Source organism: Meles meles, chromosome 9 (assembly GCF_922984935.1).
Source record: "Meles meles chromosome 9, mMelMel3.1 paternal haplotype, whole genome shotgun sequence".
In the NCBI taxonomy this organism is placed as follows: domain Eukaryota; kingdom Metazoa; phylum Chordata; class Mammalia; order Carnivora; family Mustelidae; genus Meles; species Meles meles.
This window is the reverse complement of record NC_060074.1, coordinates 8129577-8148536: the sequence shown is the minus strand read 5'-3', so window position 1 is coordinate 8148536 and position 18960 is coordinate 8129577. Positions and strand designations below refer to the sequence as shown.

Below are 18960 nucleotides of genomic sequence, written 5' to 3'. Positions count from 1 at the left end.
CCCTCTGTTAGTCAACAGCAAGCAATACACACAACATGAGACTTCGCACACTGAAGAAGCACCACTCCGGAAAGCAAAGACCTCAGAGATCTGTCTCTGCTACTCACTCGCTAGGAGGAGTTGCTGGGCAAATCACTCAACCTCTTGAGGTCTTATTACCATTTGTAAAGTGGGGATATTAATACCTGTTCTATTTCACAGTAACCTAAAACAACCAAGTAAAATAACAAGTATTTTTTTTAAAGTGGTAAAAGCTTTAAACATATTTCTGTTTAACTTACAATGCTAAATGCTATTTGAGTGCAAGTTATTAACGGTAATATAACCAGGATCTATTTAAATCTCATTTCTGACATACATGCTGAATACAGCACTCTGTACACAGTAAAGAACCAAGAATCGGAAACCTTTGTCTCTAATTCATCCCAGCACTGTCGCGGTTTCCAATCCGCGAAACAGGGGGAAGAGCACTTGCATTTATCCATCAACAGAACTACTGTATATAAAGCTGTTCTGTAAAGTAAGTATATTACCCTAAGGTATTAAATGCGGCTCTAAGTATCTATCACTTAACTTCCAAAAAGTCTATCTATGGGGGGGGGGCGGGGGGGGAGGGGGCTTTGTTTTGATTCCTTCGAAAAAGTGCTATTGAGAAGATTCAAGAGCACATTTAGCATTAGTGCGTCCAAGGCCAATTCTAATTACAAAACACCCAGTTCACCAGTATTTGAGAAGTAGGAAAGAATCATCACAACATACCAGTTTCGCGGATATTACAAAACTTTTCAAGGCATAAAAAAAACTTTTCAAGGCATAAAATTATTTTTAGTAATGAGTTCTAAGCAGGAACAGCTAGCTACATACTCGTACAGCTTCAAGTTCTGCTTTTTCATTCTCCCACTGGACCAGAGACCTCATCTACGAATGCCGTAGTTTTCATCTGGAATGCCAGCGTAGCTCTTCCCAAGAAACCACCACCGTTCGAACAGTCTCTTAATATTTCCCCTGAGATTCATCCATATAAAAAGTTGGATGCGTGCTGTAAGGGAACTTGGGTGTATGTAATCCAGAGAAGCTCCTGTTTCACTAACTTTATCAAGAGAGAATAAAAACATCCGAGCCTAGATTCAATGAACCAAATCAAGTATCAACATATCAAATCTATCTTCACTGTATGTTAAACTTTCATGTACAAACCTACATTTTTCTCCCTATGTGTCAAAACAACGATTTCAAGTCTGCTCTTCCAGTTCTCCTTACACACTGCCTGGAATCATACCGCCGAACGCCACCTATGATGTTCCTGCGTCTGTTCTGTTACTTATAAATACAAGGAACATCTGATCTGTCATTAGTAATGCAATGGCTTTATCTGTCACAAAATACTGCGACAGCCTTTTGAAACTACTGAAATGTTTGTAATTTTAGGTTACCCTAGACTTCAACCTCTTTTACTCCGAAGGCTTACAAACCTATGTAACACGCAAAGGGGACTTCAGAGTGTTAACTTTAGGACCTGACTTAGGCACACATGCCTAATTGACTCACCGCTATGGGCAGTTGCCTTTATTCTAAGAATAGTTCCTGCCATTCTCAAATTTTCATCAGTCCATTCACCTTGGCTTTTCCCTTTGTGTCACTGTTACACGTCCCTGATTTTGCACCAGCTTGTCTTTCATAAGCTCTGCCAGTTAAAATGATCCTTTCCATGAGTAGAGGGAAAAAAAAAAATCACAGAATGTCCAGGGCAATCTTTATGAAACATTTTTGAACATTTCTGTAGCATTTATAATATTCTTTGATGATGGTGACAACGCAAGCTATATCCTCTTCACCATGGAAGCTTTCTGTGTGATTCATTTTAAGTGTCCCTATAGTTATTTTAAGTCACCCAGGTATTCTTAGTTCTTGAACAAAGTGAAGATTCAGCTCTTGTCATTTAACAAAATCTTACAAAAATCTAATTCCTAAGTCGAAGCTACTTATTATTAGTAGCAACTAATTATTATATAGTAGCAACAACTTATTATCAGCTACTAATGATTAGTAGCAAACAGCAATTTCATTATCAGTTATCAATCATCTTTATTATCAAGTTTAACAATGTCCAGCATGTAAGAAAACTATGAATTCTTCTGTAAACAGTCTTCTGAGGGCACGTTCCCTTTCTTACAGAGCTACATTCAGACACAGAGGTGAGACAGATTCCGTGATACGCACATGGAAAAGAAATTAAGTATTAATGCCAGAAAAAACAAAGTTCTACAGGAAAGAAAAAATACGTTTATTATAATAGCTATATAACATTTAAAGTCATAAAAATATAACACTACTGTCCTAAACCAAAATTACAGGATAACTGTACTGAAAAAAGCAGGGGTATAGATAATGGGAGAAGGTACTGAAAGAAGGAGTCGTAAATTTTCATCTTTCATTGAACAGATAATGACTTGAACTGAAAATCAGCAAGCACTAATGAACACATTGGAGACACAGCAGTGAATCACGAAATAATCGACTAATGAAACAAAAGGAGTTCCCGGTCTCTCTAGGCAGAAGAACATGAAAGACCACCGCAACGACTGATTTTTTTTTCCCCTTTCCCTAAAAACTTCACAGAATTATTTATTTTCATGTACAACAATGACTGGGGGGGAAAAAAAAAACCCTAAAAATCGGCTTAAACAAACCATGCTGCAATTACTCAGTAGGGAAAAAGAAAAAAAACAAAAAACAAAAATAAGTGCCAGTGATTATAAATCTTTTGTTAAACAAAATCACATTTTGTCACGTTAAAGAAAATGAATTACTTACAGTTTCAAGATTTTCACAAGCATTAGCAGAGTTTGAATCACAATATGCAATCACTTTAATTTCAATGTGTGCTATTATTTTTGGTTACTTGCTTGGAAAACTTCAAGATGCAGGGGGGAGACTACGAAACACGTTAGCACTTCTCAGGTCTTGTTGCACACGTCCAAACTGGTTTCTAGGGAAATGGGCTTGGTTATACCACCACCAGCAGTGATCCCAGCGTTCTCTGTAGTGCTCGGTCCTATTAATTCTGAAGTAGAAGCTTTTGCCCTATCTTGACTTCATTATGATTCCTGGTGTCTCAATATTCTTACTAACCTATATGAGCTTTTGTAAAACATGACTTGGTCTTATTTTCTGCAGAAAACATCTTCGGTTCTGTGCTTTCTTTTTGTTTTGATTACAGCAGTATTTTCCCTTTCGTGTATGTAGTAGAGGTTTTCATACACATGCAATGAAACCTATTAAATTTTTTTGCAATTTTTAAAAATAATTTTTTAAGATTTTATTTATTTATTTGACAGAGGGAGACACAGCCAGAGAGAGAGAACGCAAGCAAGGGGAGTGTGAGAGGAGGAAGGAGGCTGATGGGATGCAGGGCTCAATCCCCAGGACTCTGGAATCATGACCTGAGCCAAAAGCAGATGCTTAAGGGCTGAGCCACCCAGGTTCTCCTTTTGCAATTTCTTCTATGGTTTCTAAATTTAAGAAGTTTTTTCCTCCTGACATTATTTTCTTCTAAAAATAACAAAGAACAGGGGCACCTGGGTGGCTCAGTGGGTTAAAATAACAAAAAACCCAATTAAAATTAACAAGACCCCTAAATTTACTTATTTTTTAGAGAAAAGAAAAACAACCATTTAACTAACAAATTATACATCCTTACCCGTTAAACTAAAAAAGTTTATATTTTATCTTCAATAAATTTTTAGGTACTTGTAATTTAGGCAAAAATCTTCATAGGAAAAGCTGCAAATTGTAAATTATATATTACATAATATTTACAGTGAATTTAAAGAGCACTTTTTCCTAAAATCTTTCAGTGATTTTATTTTAATATATGTGATTTCCTTGTTTTTTAAATCAGTGTCATTATTTTCTTGAAAATAAACTTTCTATTTACACTGGCTATATACATCAAATGTATTCACTCTATTTGAAAAAAACTAGAGTATTCCAATTTAAAACAAAACCTTAAGAAGTTTTGTTTTTAATGTGTTCCAAACATTAACAAATTATGAAGTCAGTTAAGTTCTATACTAAAAAAGTTCCACTGGAATGGAAAGCATGATCTCACTGTTTTATAATATATAGAATACATATAATACCTAACTTTTCTGTATTTCATTATAGAACGCAATTTTGTAACTGCATAAATTTATACAATTATACATTGTATAATTTCTATACAATAATACATAATTGTATAGAAATTATACAATTATAAACTGTACAACTGTATAAATTTGTATAATTTATAATTGTAATAAACATTAGTTATGTTTTTCTAATATGTTGTTTTAGTGATCTGTTTTCTTATATAATAACTAATCATATTATTCTAGGTATCTTAATAAGGCATATAAAATCAATTCCACAGCCTCCTTCATCTAGAGGTTATGCTCCCCTATAACAAAACACAAAGTATATTTCTTCTCATATAATCAAAATAGAGTAATAATTCATCCTCAGCAGAGTACTGAGAAGTATTACACCAAAACATTTGTTCACGGGCCTGTAAACATGCAATCTTAAGTTACTTTATGAGAGGTGTGAGGAAAGAAAAAGGGAAGGGAACAGCAACAGGGCAAGGCATAAAAATAAGTATGAAGCATTTTCTGCTCTGAAGGAGGTACAAGGAAGACACTATCACCTTTTAAATGAACTATGAGAGATGCTACGGGAAGTAGAACAATTGACAGAATTAGGTGGAAACCGAAGGTTGAAGGCCAAGGGCTTCATATTCCAGCTCCAAGCATAATAAAGATACCATCCCTCCTATGGAGGGAGAAAAAGGAAAGGGGAAGAAGCAAAAAGCATCTATACTATTTAAGTTAAAAAAAAAAAAAACACACCCGAGAACTCATACTATTACCCACAAATTTCTATTTGAGTGTTTTTCTACTGGTTTTTAACTCTATAGATTCTAAGAAATTTTAACTATTTTAAATAACTTTAAGACTGGATCCAGGGATTGGCAGACTTAAAAAGCCAGTTACTATTTTAGGTTTTGTGGGCAGTGCAGACTCTAAGTCAACTATACAGTTCTGCCATTACAGCACAAAAGCAGCCATATATGATATGTAAGTGGATGAAGAAGCTGTTTTCCAATATTTAATTCACAAAAGCAGGCTGATTTGGTGGATGGGCCATAGTTTGCTGACCCTTAGTAATCTACACATTTTTTTTTTTAATTACAAATTCAGCTGACAACTTTAAGGGAAACCACTATTTTAAAACTCAAAACTCACAAAATACATAAAGTGAGTTCAAAAAAAAGCTTAGGGGCATGAAGGCATGGAAATGGTTTCTTTTTTTAAGGCATTAAAATAACAGAACAGTGGGATGCATACCTTTGTAATTTTGTTACCACAACTGAAGACCATTTAGATTTCCTAATTTCCACATGAATGAAAATAAGTCTAAAAACTGAAGTGATCAATGACTGACAAGTCTCAACATAATCACTGCAGGATTAAAAATAACTTTCATACTTAAGTTCATAGTAATTCTTATTTTGGGCCCTATGACATAATCTTACTATTAGTAAGAGAAAGATACTTCCTACAACATTCTGATTCACTGTTCTAATCCCCAAAAACCTCTTTTCTGAATGGAATGGATGGTCCGCAAAAGTAGGTACATATTAAGTGTAAACATGTCTGTTAAAAATTACTTCAAGAGCAAATGTTACCTCATGTCTCCCTCAATTTCAGCAGTAAAGTATCTACAACGTAATGAGTAATTATAAAATATAATTACAAAATTAGGTAATTATAAAATCATCTACCAATAACTCTTACTTAAAGCAATTTAAATAGTACTTGAAAAAGATTTGATTTTATCCTTATACTTTCAACCTGTAACCACTGCCAACCACTGCCCCATTCTTGTAACATCTTTTAATATGAAAATCAAGTATTAAAAATCTATTAAATATCCAATCTCTATATCTAGCAATCAAAAAACCTTATGTTCTGATAACAGAAAAATAAAATTTGACACTATTATGTCACGTCATAGATCAATTATTGTGTTGTTTTAACATGTCTGAACATTGTGTAGTCTCTTCAACAGTTGGAAATAACTTCAATAATGCTGTTATTTAAACTTCACAATTTCAGTAGTAAAATCACCTTTATACCTACTAGAAACATTTTTTAATATTCTGATTGTAGCTTATTTTATTGAAAATACACTTGCTTATTTTGGAAAAAACAGTCATTGTATGACCAACTCAACAGAATTAGAAACAGAAATTAACAAAAAAGAAAGTAGTTCAGCGTATTGGTAACTGGTCTAATTTGAAACCTTATTTATATGACTACAGGAAATCTTGTGGTTATTACAGTCCTTGAGACTCTTTATTCTTCAGAAATCATTCTAAGTCACAGATCGAAATAAATTTGAATTTTAAAAAATCATGTAATTTTAACATTCTCCAATTTTATTTTCAGTATAGTCGAGGCAATACAAAGCTACATGCTACTAAATTAAGACAGAAAGCAAATCTCTGCATCACTATAATACTGTAAGCCTAGATTAAGTGACTAAAATTGCTGTTATTCATATACAAACTTATCCTCAAAAACACACCTTTAACATATACCTTTCCTCCTGTTTTGGAAAATCCCACATATCCTCTCGCGGGGAAACCTGGCATTTTACTGTCCCACCTCCACCCAGAACTCACTCCATACTTGAAAAACTAGAGGCTAAAGCAACCAAAATCAACCAATTTAAAATGACTACGTCCATCTTATTAGTGACACTAACCCCAAAGTAGTCTAGATATTATCTAGCACTAAGGAATCGAATTCTAATTTAAATAGATCTTGTTTTAGGAAAAGAGGAAGGTGAAGGAGCTCTCACTAGGGGGCAGCATCGAGCTGTTGGGACAGCCAGGGCATGCTAACATGTAAACTTTACAAGATGAGTGTATTTTTAATGAAAAATTGCATTATAATGAAAGACAACTTTATAGGGTTATAAAATGTTGTAAAGGAAAAAGGATAGCTTTCTGTTTTGATTGGCTATACTTCTTTCCCTTTTCTACTATGTAATTTTTCTTGTATCCTGAGGATCAGTTTAAAATGCATTAGTAATGTTTAAGATTGACTGATTTAGAGGGAACACGAGGGGAGGGGAAACAGAGAGGGAGAGAATGTCAAGCAGAATCTGTGTTAAGCTTAGGGCCCTATGTAGGGCTCTATCTCATCACCCAAGATCTGAGACAAAACCAGAGACACAACAAACGAGCCACCCAGGCACCCCAATAATATCCTTTTGATAAAAGCAAAACCCGTGACATTTCATTGAGGTAAGCACTTTGGAGACAAGGACTGAGGTTTTTTGTTTTTTGTTTTTTATTTGACAGAGAGACAGCAAGAGAGGGAGCACAAGCAGGGGGAATGGGAGAGGGGGAAGAAGGCTCCCCGGTGAACAGGGAACCCGACGCGGGACTCAATCCCAGGACTCTGGGATCATGCCCAGGCAGAGGCTTAACCCACTGAGCCACCCAGGCACCCCAAGGACTGATATTTTTATCCAAAGTATTCCCTTGGGTTAATGCTAAATTTAAGTTCTGTTACAGTCTATTAACATCTTAAACTTGATCTAAAAGGTTCCCAAGCAAGCTTTGCCCATTCATTGAATAGTATCATGAGCACTGTGTGACCAGAAGTCGAGTGTGTGGCATCTCACGGGTTTAGTAGGACAGGGAAAACCTGATGTACGTAGGGAATTTTAAGTTAGAAAATACGAGAAGCAGAAGAGAATTCTATAATTATATTTAAGTAACAGAACAATAACAACAGGATAACGATCTCTGGCAAAGGCTCAGTAGAAACCATTTAACCTCAATCAAGTTACCAGAGTTAAAGACAGAAGGTTGCCCTCCAACCACTGAGGAAAAACTGAAACATCTGTATGTTGAAAAGAAGGTAAAACTAAGTTTTTCTGCAGCCCTTTGTTTCATCGTATCATTTATAAAGATCACAGTAAACCCATGGCATAGGTTTTTAGCACAAGTTCATAGATAAAAGATGAAGATAAACTTGCTTAACCAAACTAGTTAATAATGGGTTATAGTTTTAAACGGTGTGCTAAGTCTCACTCGAAAGTCCTAAATTCTTTCCAGTACTGGGCAATAACTTGAGGAGAGAGAGGTTGGAGAGAACTGAGGAACAAAGTAAGTTCTATTTAATTATAAAGTAAATATAATTTCCCTTGCTGTAACACCTGCATCCTACATTCTCCATGAAGTAGTAAAAAACTAAAATGAAAACCCACCCCTAGAGTAGCACTTGCATACCATACTCAAGGCCTCCTAAAAGTACTTCAAAAATTGCCTGCTCAAAAAAAGGAGTATCTGTTGGCCTTTAAGTTGCAGAATATAAACCGGCAACGGGAAGAATACAGCTTATCACACAACGTATTCGTGGTATCAACTCCGAAGGAGGGTCTTCCCTGACCACTTATTTTAAGTCTCGTGCTCTACCGACTGAGCTAGCCGGGCTGACCACTTATTTTAAAGCAGCATCATCAGTCATTCCTACAGAGGGATTCAGAACCAGGAGTCTGCGTATAAAACTCAGGCTTGTGAATCTAGATTAAAAAAATACATTCTCATCTTAATCTGAGAATTATTTTTTCAGTTATGCATGTAGACAAAGCCACAGGAATATGTAGTACCAGATACTTTCATCAGAAGAAATCATACAAATTACATCCTTTGAAGATCATTCGGTCCTTATTAGTTTGAAATTAGGCATCGGACCTGACACTACTCTTGATATTTAATGCTCTACTAAAGTATGGATTCCTTCATCTTATTTAACATTTTGATTATTTCAGTGTAATTGGTTAGTTGTAATCCTATATATTCCACTTTTAAAAGTCGTCAGTTTCATCACCCGTTTCCAAAAAAAAAAAAAAAAAATCCCTCCAGTACATTATTTTCTTCATACCACTTGTCACTGATTCCCTCCCTCCCTCCCAGAGAATTCAGCGAGTATAGGGTCGTGGGTTGTCTGGTATGGACCCCCGACGTGTTGAACAAGTGAATGACTCATAAAGGTACTCAAAATGTGCAGAACAGGAAGTCCTTAAAAAAAAGTATACAAAGAAGTCTTGACTTAAGGTTTTCCGCCCATTACAATTAACTACATTCTCAATTTCCATCTTTCCGAGTGTATAACTTGTTCATTACGTAAGCCGGTCACATGCTAGTTTTCCCCATCGAGAACGACTTTCAAAATAAAACTGAACACCGAGTAGTGTACACATTAAAGAAAAACAAAAGCAAAAGCAAAAACAACAGTGTAACCTACTTTTGAAAAAACGATGTGCTTTAATGTTACTCTTTACTCCTCCAACAGGGACCCGCGTGAGCGACCCTTCCCGGGAGGGCGCGGACGCTGCTCCCACTCCCCGCCCGCGCCCGCCTCCCAGGACAGCCCGACGGACGGGCTCCCACGTGAACGCGCCTCACGAGCCTCGGGGAGATGTTCTCGGCGCCCGCACCCTCACAGCCCCTTGTCGCGGGGGCACTCGAGGACCCCGCGGGGGAAGCGAGCTGAGCAGACCCGCGGGCGCGGAGGGCCGCGGCAGCTCCCCCGCTCCTTCCCCAGCCGGGACCCCCGCGCCCCCCGCCGCAGGGCGCTCAGGAACAAAGCCAGGGCCGCCGCGCCCCCTCCGGGCCCACCCGGCCTCCCCCAGCGACTCGGCCGCGGCCCCACCCTCCGCCCTCCGCTCGGGGGACCCCAGCCCTCCCGGCCGGGAACTCCCCCGCGTCCCGCCTCGGCTCTTCGGGCGGTGGAGCCTCCACGAGGCCTCCGGGCCTCCCGCGACGGAAGCACCGGCGCCACCGTCCGTTAGCCTCCCGCTGCCGAACAGCGGCTCCGAGGCTCCATCCGGGGGGCCCCTCGCCCGACCCCACGAGAGACCGGCGGGAAGGACCGGCAGGAAAAGTCGGGGCGTTTGTCGCCGCCGCGAGTCCTGCCGAGGCCTGGCTGCGGATCCTCCCACCCTGCAGCCGCAGGGTCCCCGCCTCCTCCGCCGACACCACCCTCGGCCCCCAAGCCGCCCGCGCGCAGCCCCCAACCGCCGCCGCCCGCCCAGCGGTCACTCCCCCACGGCCCGCGCGGGTCCCCAGCCTCGACAGGAGGCCGGGTGGAGCGCGGGGCCCCGCACGCGGAAGGAAGGCCGCCCGGCAGCCAAGCCGCGGCGGCCCAGAGCGCACACGAGCAGCCGCGGCGCCCCACGCGCAGCCCACCGCGCGCTCCGCTCCGGCTCGCCGCCGCCGCCGCCGCCGCGGACTGCAGCGCCCGGATCCCCGAGGGACCCGGCCCGGACTCCCCGGTTCTCGCCTCCCTTTCTACCCCCCCGCCGTCCCGGGACTCGCAGCCTCCGCCGCGCACGGGGCCGGTTCTGGGGGAGGGAATGTAAACAAATCGGGGTTTTATAGTTACCTCACACTCGAGTGCCGTGTGCATCTCCTCTCCGCTCGGTACCAAACCCCGGCTGCACCAAATCGTGTATTCACCAAAGCCGGCTGCGCTAAGTGCGTCGCGGAGACCCGCGCGTCAGACACCGCGCTACGCTACCGGCGTATAAGGCCCACTCAGGTCCCTGCGCAGCCGCACCCCGTCCGCCTATGGGTGCTACGCTCTGGGCGTACACGCACCAGCCAGCCATTCACTGCGTGTAACGCAACTTGCGGAGGGGCACTGCACCGCTCTCGGGTTCCACACGGACAGACCGAGCAGGGGACATTCGAGTCTACGTAAACTGCGGAACTCCGTGGCTCCGCGGTAGTTTTGTTCCAAGAAAGGACGCTGCGGGGGAGTTGGGCGGCTTCTAACGCATGCGTGCAGCGCCCTTCGCCGCTCGCCGTGCTCCGGGTTTTGCATGTCGGTTGCCGCAGCCCCGGGGCGGCGGACGAGTCATGGGGGCCGGGAACGCGACCGCTTTAGCTGGAAGGTCCCCGACGGAGAAACCGAGATGTTTATCTGTGCAGACGTTGAGCATCTACACAACTTAGCCCCATCCCTTTGTTAAGTAACGTCTCGGCCTCTTAGGGCAAGAAGGAACTCATGCTGGGGGCGAAGTACAAGGTCTTCTGCACAGTTCCCTGCCCACCCCACGGTTCATCCTCAAGCGCACTGCCTGTGGCCTCCCCAGTCCGAAAGAAAAAGTTGGGTTCAGAGAGCGGTCGCTCGTGGATGATCATTCTTGAGACTCTGGCGACTGGCCAAGGTCTTCCAGCGCCTCCGACGACCCAATTCACCGATTATTTCCTAACACCCAACGGCAAAAACTCCTGGTCCAGCCCAGCGAGTCCGCGGCCTCCTGCCTACCTCGTGCTCATTCCTGCTCCCATTCCTTCGCTCACACCATGCCTGCCATCTGAACGGCCTCCTCCCCTTTTCTTAAGCAATTCATAACCCGTACTTTCTTAAAAGGTGGCTCCGGACACCCTCCCTTTGCCGCATTACTCTGCGTCCCGCAGTTCTTTATCTTCACGGTGAGGCTTATCTGGGTTCGGCCTGGTGTGCCTGTTTCTCCATCCAGCCGGAATCCGACACAGTGAGTTCTGCGGGCGCCTTATTGATGTCTAGCAGAGCGCACCAAACCATGATCAATAGTAATAGCAAGCTTTCCTGTGTGTCAGATGCTCCCTAAGTGCTTCACATACATATTAATAACACAGCAAAATAGATATTATTATCCCACCCCAGGAAACTGAGGCTCAGGAAGTTAAGTAATTTGCTTAGGGTCACATGCGCAAACTGCGCATTTCCACATCTGTTATTAGGCAGAGAGAACTCCTAAGGTACAGGGGAGAGATCAAGTCTGGTCCTCACTTCAAGTCCCACCATAATCACTAACTGCGGGAGACCATGACCATGGTCCTCAGATTTATGGACATATTAAGGGTATTATTGGTCTAAATTTATTCTAAAGTGCTTAGATCCCAAAAAGCAAAACTAAAGTTCTTAGATTTCATAAAATTAACATGGTGCATCTAGGTACAAAGCATTAAAAGGTTCCAAATGACCCTTATATTTTAAGGCTCATAATTGTTTTACTGACCACATTATCATCCGCACCTTTACCATATATGTAGTATCTTTCTCCTAAATATCAATAAGATACAGTACTTGCATCCCTTGTATCTTAGGGTACCCACAATGCTTTTTCATTTTATAAGGGTTATTTAATGGTCAGCTGGTTCACGCAAGTGCAGCTGAACTGATTCATCACACATTCAAATCCTTCCACACAAGCTGGTCAACAGCTGCAGTTATGAGTCAATTCCTCCAGCCCCCACCCCTGCACCAGCCCTTTCTCTCAGGATTCTCCAGACCTCCCACATTTCAGGAACGAAGGGGTTAATGCCTGGCTAAGGTGGTTGGGGGGGGGACCTATAGGACCCAGTAGTTAGCAAAGACTTTCATTCTAATTGGTTGGTGCCCTTGCTTTACCAACTGTTACATATTTTAAATATCATCCTTGCATAAAACTATAGGGTAAACCTACTTGAAAATAGACCATGTCTCCTCCCACTTCTTTACATTTACCCATTCATATATGATCAAGTATATGCACTCTGATTAGGGCAAGACTAAGAGTAAAATTACTACATACGGTAAATGAGCTACAAACTAGTATATTACTTTTCCTACTGGGAAAAGGAATCTCAGCAAATGACTTGAAGGCTTACTCAAAATCACCTGCTGAGTTAAACAATGGAGAGTGCTGCAAAAGTCTCGCTGTAATATATGGTTTATTTTTGCCCATTTTATATATACGGAATGTGTCAGTAAGGAACTTCTAATATATTAGAAACATAGAACTTTTTAAAAAACATTTTATTTATTTAAGAAAGAAAACAAGAGAGACAGAGAGAGAGAGAGAATGTGTGAGAGAGAAAGGTAGGGGGGAGAGAGAATCCCAAGCAGGCTCCATACACAGCAATGAGCCTGCTCCTGAATCTGAGTTCATGACCTGAGCCAAAATCAAGAAAAACAACTGAGCCACCCAGGCACCCAGCATCATAGAACTTTCTAGAAGGGTTACTCATTTTTTTTTCTATCCACCCCATTTGATTCAGAAAGAGACTCACCTGAACTATGAAAACAGTACAGATGATATGCAAAAGCTTGCGGGGAAAGAGAGTACTAAATTATTTGTAAATGGTTTATTTTTCATTTGTTTTACTCATTCACACTGCTTCAGTCAGTTTTATTTCACATATCTAAAATATTAAGCATGACCAATCTACCTTTCTGAGTCATGATATAATAAACCCAATGGCCTAAGGCACCTGGGTGGCTCAGTCGGTTAAGCATCTGCCTTTGGCTCAGGTCATGATCCCAGGGTCCTGGGATAGAGTCCCACATCAAGCTCCTTGCTCAGTGAGGAGCCTGCTTCTCCCTCTCCCTCTGCTGCTCCCCCTGCTTGTGCACTCGCTCTCTCTCTGTCAAATAAATTTTGCTCTTCAGAGGATTAGAAAAGAACCGGCTGCAATAAATACAGAAAATAAGAACCACACTTCCTACCTCAATCTTTAGTTGTGACTAAAGGAAGTCTATATCATAATCTTGGTTTCCCTCGAGTAGAGGAGAAAATTGTCACCATCCACAACAAAGTTAAGAACTTTTAATTAAATTTCTAAAGAACATTACTGATTTAAAGACATTAGACCTCTCAAACAATTGCCCTTTCCATGAATTAAAATGAGTAATAACTAAAGATAAAGAAACTCCTTATATTTATATTCGGTTTAAACTCTGTTTTTTAGGGGCACCTGGGTGGCTCAGTCGGTTAAGCGTCTGCCTTCAGTTCAGGTCATGATCCTGGGGGGCATGGCATGGAGCCCCATGTCAGGCTCCCTGCTCACTGGGGAGCCTGCATCTCCTGCTACCTCTGCCCCCCACTTTGTTGTGCTTCCTCACTCTCTCTCTCTCTCTCTCAAATAAGATCTTTAAAAAAATAAAAAACAAATAAACTGATTTTTACTTGGCCAAAAAGTTTGGTTCAGACAAAGTCATGCCTAGAGGAAAGAGAACAAGGAAGACTAGATTATATGGATAGACAGCCCTGAGGTTGGGGGGTGGGTATAAAGTACCAGAAAAAGGTGTTAATTGAAAAAAGAATATATAGGAGCCCCTAGGTGGCTCAGTGGGTTAAAGCCTCTGCCTTCGGCTCGGGTCATGATCCCAGGGTCCTGGGATCAAGCCCCGCATCAGGCTCTCTGCTCAGTGGGGAGCCTGCTTCCTCCTCTCTCTCTGCCTGCCTCTCTGCCTACTTGTGATCTCTCTCTGCCAAATAAATAAATAACTTTAAAAAAAAGAATATATAAACCTAGGCCGCAAAATTAACAACTGTCTACTCACTTTTGGAGACTATGTGTTTCAGCCTGGACAATGAGTTCCCCCACTCCAGATCTGAAGCCAGAGAAATGTAAAAGGCACGCCCCATTCCTAATTCTTTAAGCCCCATAGCACTGTGTGACATCTAACACATCAAGCCCACGGTCAGGATGGAAAATGGATCTGTGGGGCAGTCTTTTCCTGACCCCTTGAGAAATCATGACTCTGCCATCTCATCTAAATACCCGCCAGTCCTAAAATTAAGATGGACCGAGAGTTTGCAGGGAAGCTCTCATCAGAGCAGTGCAGCTGCCCTGGTAGCCCTTTCTAATGAGAACTCATGTGACGGATAAGACCATCCTCTTCTACAGAACCCACCACTTTGGGCAGGGTACACAAAGGCAGGGAGAGAGCAACCCCATCCCACCCTGGTGAGAGACAAATTTGACTGATGTGCTTGTCAGGTGAAGCCATTCTGAGCTGGTAGGCTTAAGCCATAAAACGAGTTTCAGGCTATCTGCACAAACGAAAATAGATTGGAGAAATGAAACCATTAAAACAACAGTTCAAACCACTCCCCACCTCCAGTAGGAAAGTTAACTTTTACGTCATTTGCTTAGATGATGCTAACATTGCACTAGGCAGATCCCGCAGTTTGGGTTCATTGCAACACAAAGAACTTTTAACATTAGACAGGAAGGAGGACAACAACCGAGAGGCTTAAAGTTTCTGATTTACTATGCCAAGTCCTTTCGAAAATGGGAATGAGCCTAGCCTAGAAGCTGCGATATCCCCTAGAAGAAGGAGTGAAAGGAAGCAGCTCACAGCTGGAACGCACAGCTGGAACCACGGTAACGGGCAGATCACATGTTTGCCCGCGTGATGGTACCAGGAAGAGGTCTTGCCCGGACCTAGTCTATTGCGCTCATCAATCCCTGCAATTCCACGTTTAGAACTTTATTCCTGGGACTTGAAACCAAAGGGACTTTGACCCTAAGGGATGTCATTACTATTTTATTACTTATTTATACTGCTGCAGGAATATTTTTTCACGCCTTTTCTGAAGAAGAGGGAGTTTTAAGAAGGGAGGAAACATGACTGCCTAGTTCCCTAAGGGTAGTGTGGTACAAAGGGACAAAAGGAAAACAAGATAAACTGCCAACCCTCAATCTTGCTTCCAGCCAGCCTTGTTCACTCACAGAATCCGAAGACGAAGAAAACCAGTAGGTCTGATAAGCAGTCACTTCACCCAAACATGGGGGCCTAGATGCCAGCAGGCAGCAATTTTGGATATTTTAGAACTCTGAAAGCACAGGGAAAGGGAAAAAAAAAAAAAAAAAAACACCACTTTCCAAACCTTAACTCCTAGTCCAAAGGAATTTAAAAAGCCACATAAATAATTCGCATGAACATTGAAAATTTGAAGAGATTTATGGATAAATTAGCAATAAGTTACCATGTAAATATTTTTTACAAGATTTTATTTATTTATTTGAGTGACAGTGCGCACACACACCCGAGCAGGGAAGGGGCAAAGGAAGAAGGTGGGCAGAGGGGACAGGGAGAAGCAGACTCCACAGGGGTCCAACCCTCTCCATCCCAGGACCTTGAGACCATGACCTAAAGCCAAAGTCAGACTAACTGACGGAGCCACCCAGGGGCCCCTCCAGGTAAGTATTTTCTAAAGCAGCTCAATTGCTTAACTGGTTGAAATTAATAAACTCATTTTAAAATTCATTTAAAATGTCATCACATGAGAGCATATTTCAGATCCTGCCTGGAGATTCCAAGATAATTAATGAGACCCATTTTACAACTGACATTTATGAAAACAAATACATCTTTTAAAAATCAAGATACACTAGGTTTCACTTAACAAACATTGCTTACCTTTATTTATTAAAAATTTGACAGCAAGAATGCAGCAAAATTCTGAACATCAGGGAAGGCAATAAATGAATTGTCAAAACAAGAGTAGCTTTTAGGGATTTCCACATTTTTTCTTGTACTGTTGCTAAGTAAAGCCCAAATTATATTTTATTTTTACTAGAATAAGCCATTTTTGCATCCTTCATAGAATCCCATAAACCACCTCTTTGTGCCATTTCACATCTTTAGAGAGGTCCTAGATGCTCCCCAATGTTTTCTGAGGAGTAATTCTGGCTGTGATCAATAACTAAGAACCTACTATGTTTAGCTTGCTTCCTCACAGATGAGCTCACCTACAGTCGGTGCTTTCATCAACTCAGTTTCATTCCAATTACTGTGACAGTTCCTTTCCCTAGGCAATTAGGTTTGACAGTCTTTCTTCCCACCCTAAATACAGGAAGATGTAGAGTTTGAAATGTGTCGATTAGTTTAAGTGAGTTAAATATGGTATTTTACCCCCATATAGCCCTGCAAGCTAAGTATCATTATGCCCATTTCACAGATGAAGAAAACTGAGGTGGTTACATAGCACGTGGCAGACCCAGGACCCCAGTGCAAACAGTCTGGCTCTGGAGGCTGTGCTCGCAATCCCCACATTACTTTCCCTCTCTTATCAAGGCTCTCCCAATTGTTGTGAGGATATCTGTATTAGTTTCTCTGCAAAGATTGGTAATTAAAAAAAAAAAAATCTGTAGAACCATAAACTGGTGGCTTTTTAATCTGTAAACATTGCAGGTCAATGGAAATTTTAAATGGAACAAAAAATAGCATAGAAACATTTCAAGGTACTTATAATGTGAACATTTGTTTTTTCTTGCTTTATCTTTCAGCTTGACTAGCTTGAATCAATTCCAAGGAAGATGTTTATTCCACAGTCTCTTAAATTAGAAAGTTAATTAGCCAATCCGGTTATACATTTAGTTGAAAGCTTTCCCCTCTTTATGGTTATTTGATATAGTTGTTCAAGTATTTATTTATACCAGTAAAGTTGTATTAAAAATTAAGCAGAATCAAGTGCATGTTAACAAATTTGATCAGTCATGTAAAAGTGGGCTATTAACGTGCTCATCACTAAAGACTCAGTCAGGTGCAGGCAAATATATCCCAGCAAATTTAAAGTGAAATCCACTTAGGGGATTAACTGTTCACTCCATTCCTGTCCTTAGATATGGCTCTATCCTCTGCAAGTCTCCTTGGAAAAACAGACCAGTGTTAATTAAGGGCTGGAAATATCTTCAAGCAAAAGTTGGTGTCCCTTTTATGCTGGCAAGCTGCTCTTGTTAACTAGCTAGGAAATGAGGGTGAGTAAAATAGGCTTCTTGCCTTTCGGTAGCTTACAGTCCGCTCAAGGAGATCATAAAGGAGGCAACTTCAGTACAGCATGGAAAGTGCTATACTGGAGAGAGGTAGGTTGCTGTGGCAACCAAAGCAAAAACGCCTTCAGAAAGGAAGTGGCATCCAAGGTCCGAATGAAGGATGAGTAGGCCAGAGCCTCGTCAAGGGCAGAGGCAGATCAACGCGAGCAGAGGGACGAAATGAGTAACAGTGTGGTTCTCCTTGGGGGCCGAAACCCGGGGTGCTGATGTGTGCTTCTGACACGCGGGATTAGAAGAGCGAGTAAGCTGGGGTTTTGTGTACCACGCAGAAGAGTCTGAACGCCACCCTGAAGGCAGCCAGAGCTCCTGAAGGACTTGAAGCAAGTGTCGAGATCACAGTCAAGAAGGGAGTAGGTAATACCATTAGTTGGGTAGGCAGAGTGATGCCTCCCACCACCCACTGCAAACGATGTCCACATTCTCATCTCTCAAACCTGTGAGCGTTAGGATACATGGCAAAGGAGAGTCGAGATTGGGGACAGAGTTAGGTGGTAGTTAGCAGACCTTCAGACGGGGAGATGATCCCAAATTAGCTGGGCAGGCTCCATGTGACCACGAAGGTGGGCAGAGACAGGAAAGCCGGAGGGTGCTGTGACTATGGAAACACACAGCGATGCTTCTGTTGCGCGAGAAAGAAAGGCACAAGCCAAGGAACGTGGGTGGCCTCTAGAAGCTGGAAAAGACAGGGAAATGGCTTCCTCCCGAAGGAGTGTGGCCCAGTGAGATCCATGTCAGACCTCTGGCCTATAGAACTATAAAATAATATATGTGTATTGTTCTAAGCCACCAACGCCAAAGTGATTGTGACAGCAGAAATAGAAAATGAATACATTAGGAAGCTGTTATAGCAATAATCCACGTGTGAGGTAATCATGGATTTAAAAAAAAATGCTGATTTGGCGAGCATCAGGGAGATAGAATCCAACCAGGAAGCCCGGCTCTGTTAACTTACTAGCCGTGGCCTTGGAAGACCCTTCTTAAACCTCACCGTTCTGCTGCGTTCAGTACCTAAAAACTGAAACTTACATGCGGGGTTTTGTTTGTTTTACTTTCTACTTTTATGAAAGAAATACATTAACATCAGCTCTAAATTTCAAACAGAAATCACATGCTAGAGTACAAATGAATCATGAAAACATTATGCTAAGAGAAGTAAGTCGGACACAAAAACAAGTATTTTATGCTTCTTCTGATATGAGGCACCTAGAGCAGCACCCTGAGACAGAAAGTACTAGAACCGAGGT

General features: G+C 41.7%; 1 protein-coding gene across 2 annotated transcripts in view; it reads right to left on the bottom strand.

Annotated features, from left to right (window-relative positions):
• The window catches only part of SLC39A10 (solute carrier family 39 member 10), a 97141-nt gene that overhangs the window by 58194 nt on the left and 19987 nt on the right, over positions 1–18960 (bottom strand). The window contains exon 1 of one of the 2 annotated variants that reach the window (XM_046018269.1): positions 10506–10799. The exons of the other annotated variant lie outside the window; for it this stretch is intronic. The gene's annotated coding sequence lies outside the window, so the exon portion shown is untranslated. Of the gene's footprint in view, positions 1–10505; positions 10800–18960 lie in introns of those variants that run through there. 2 annotated transcript variants of the gene reach the window in all.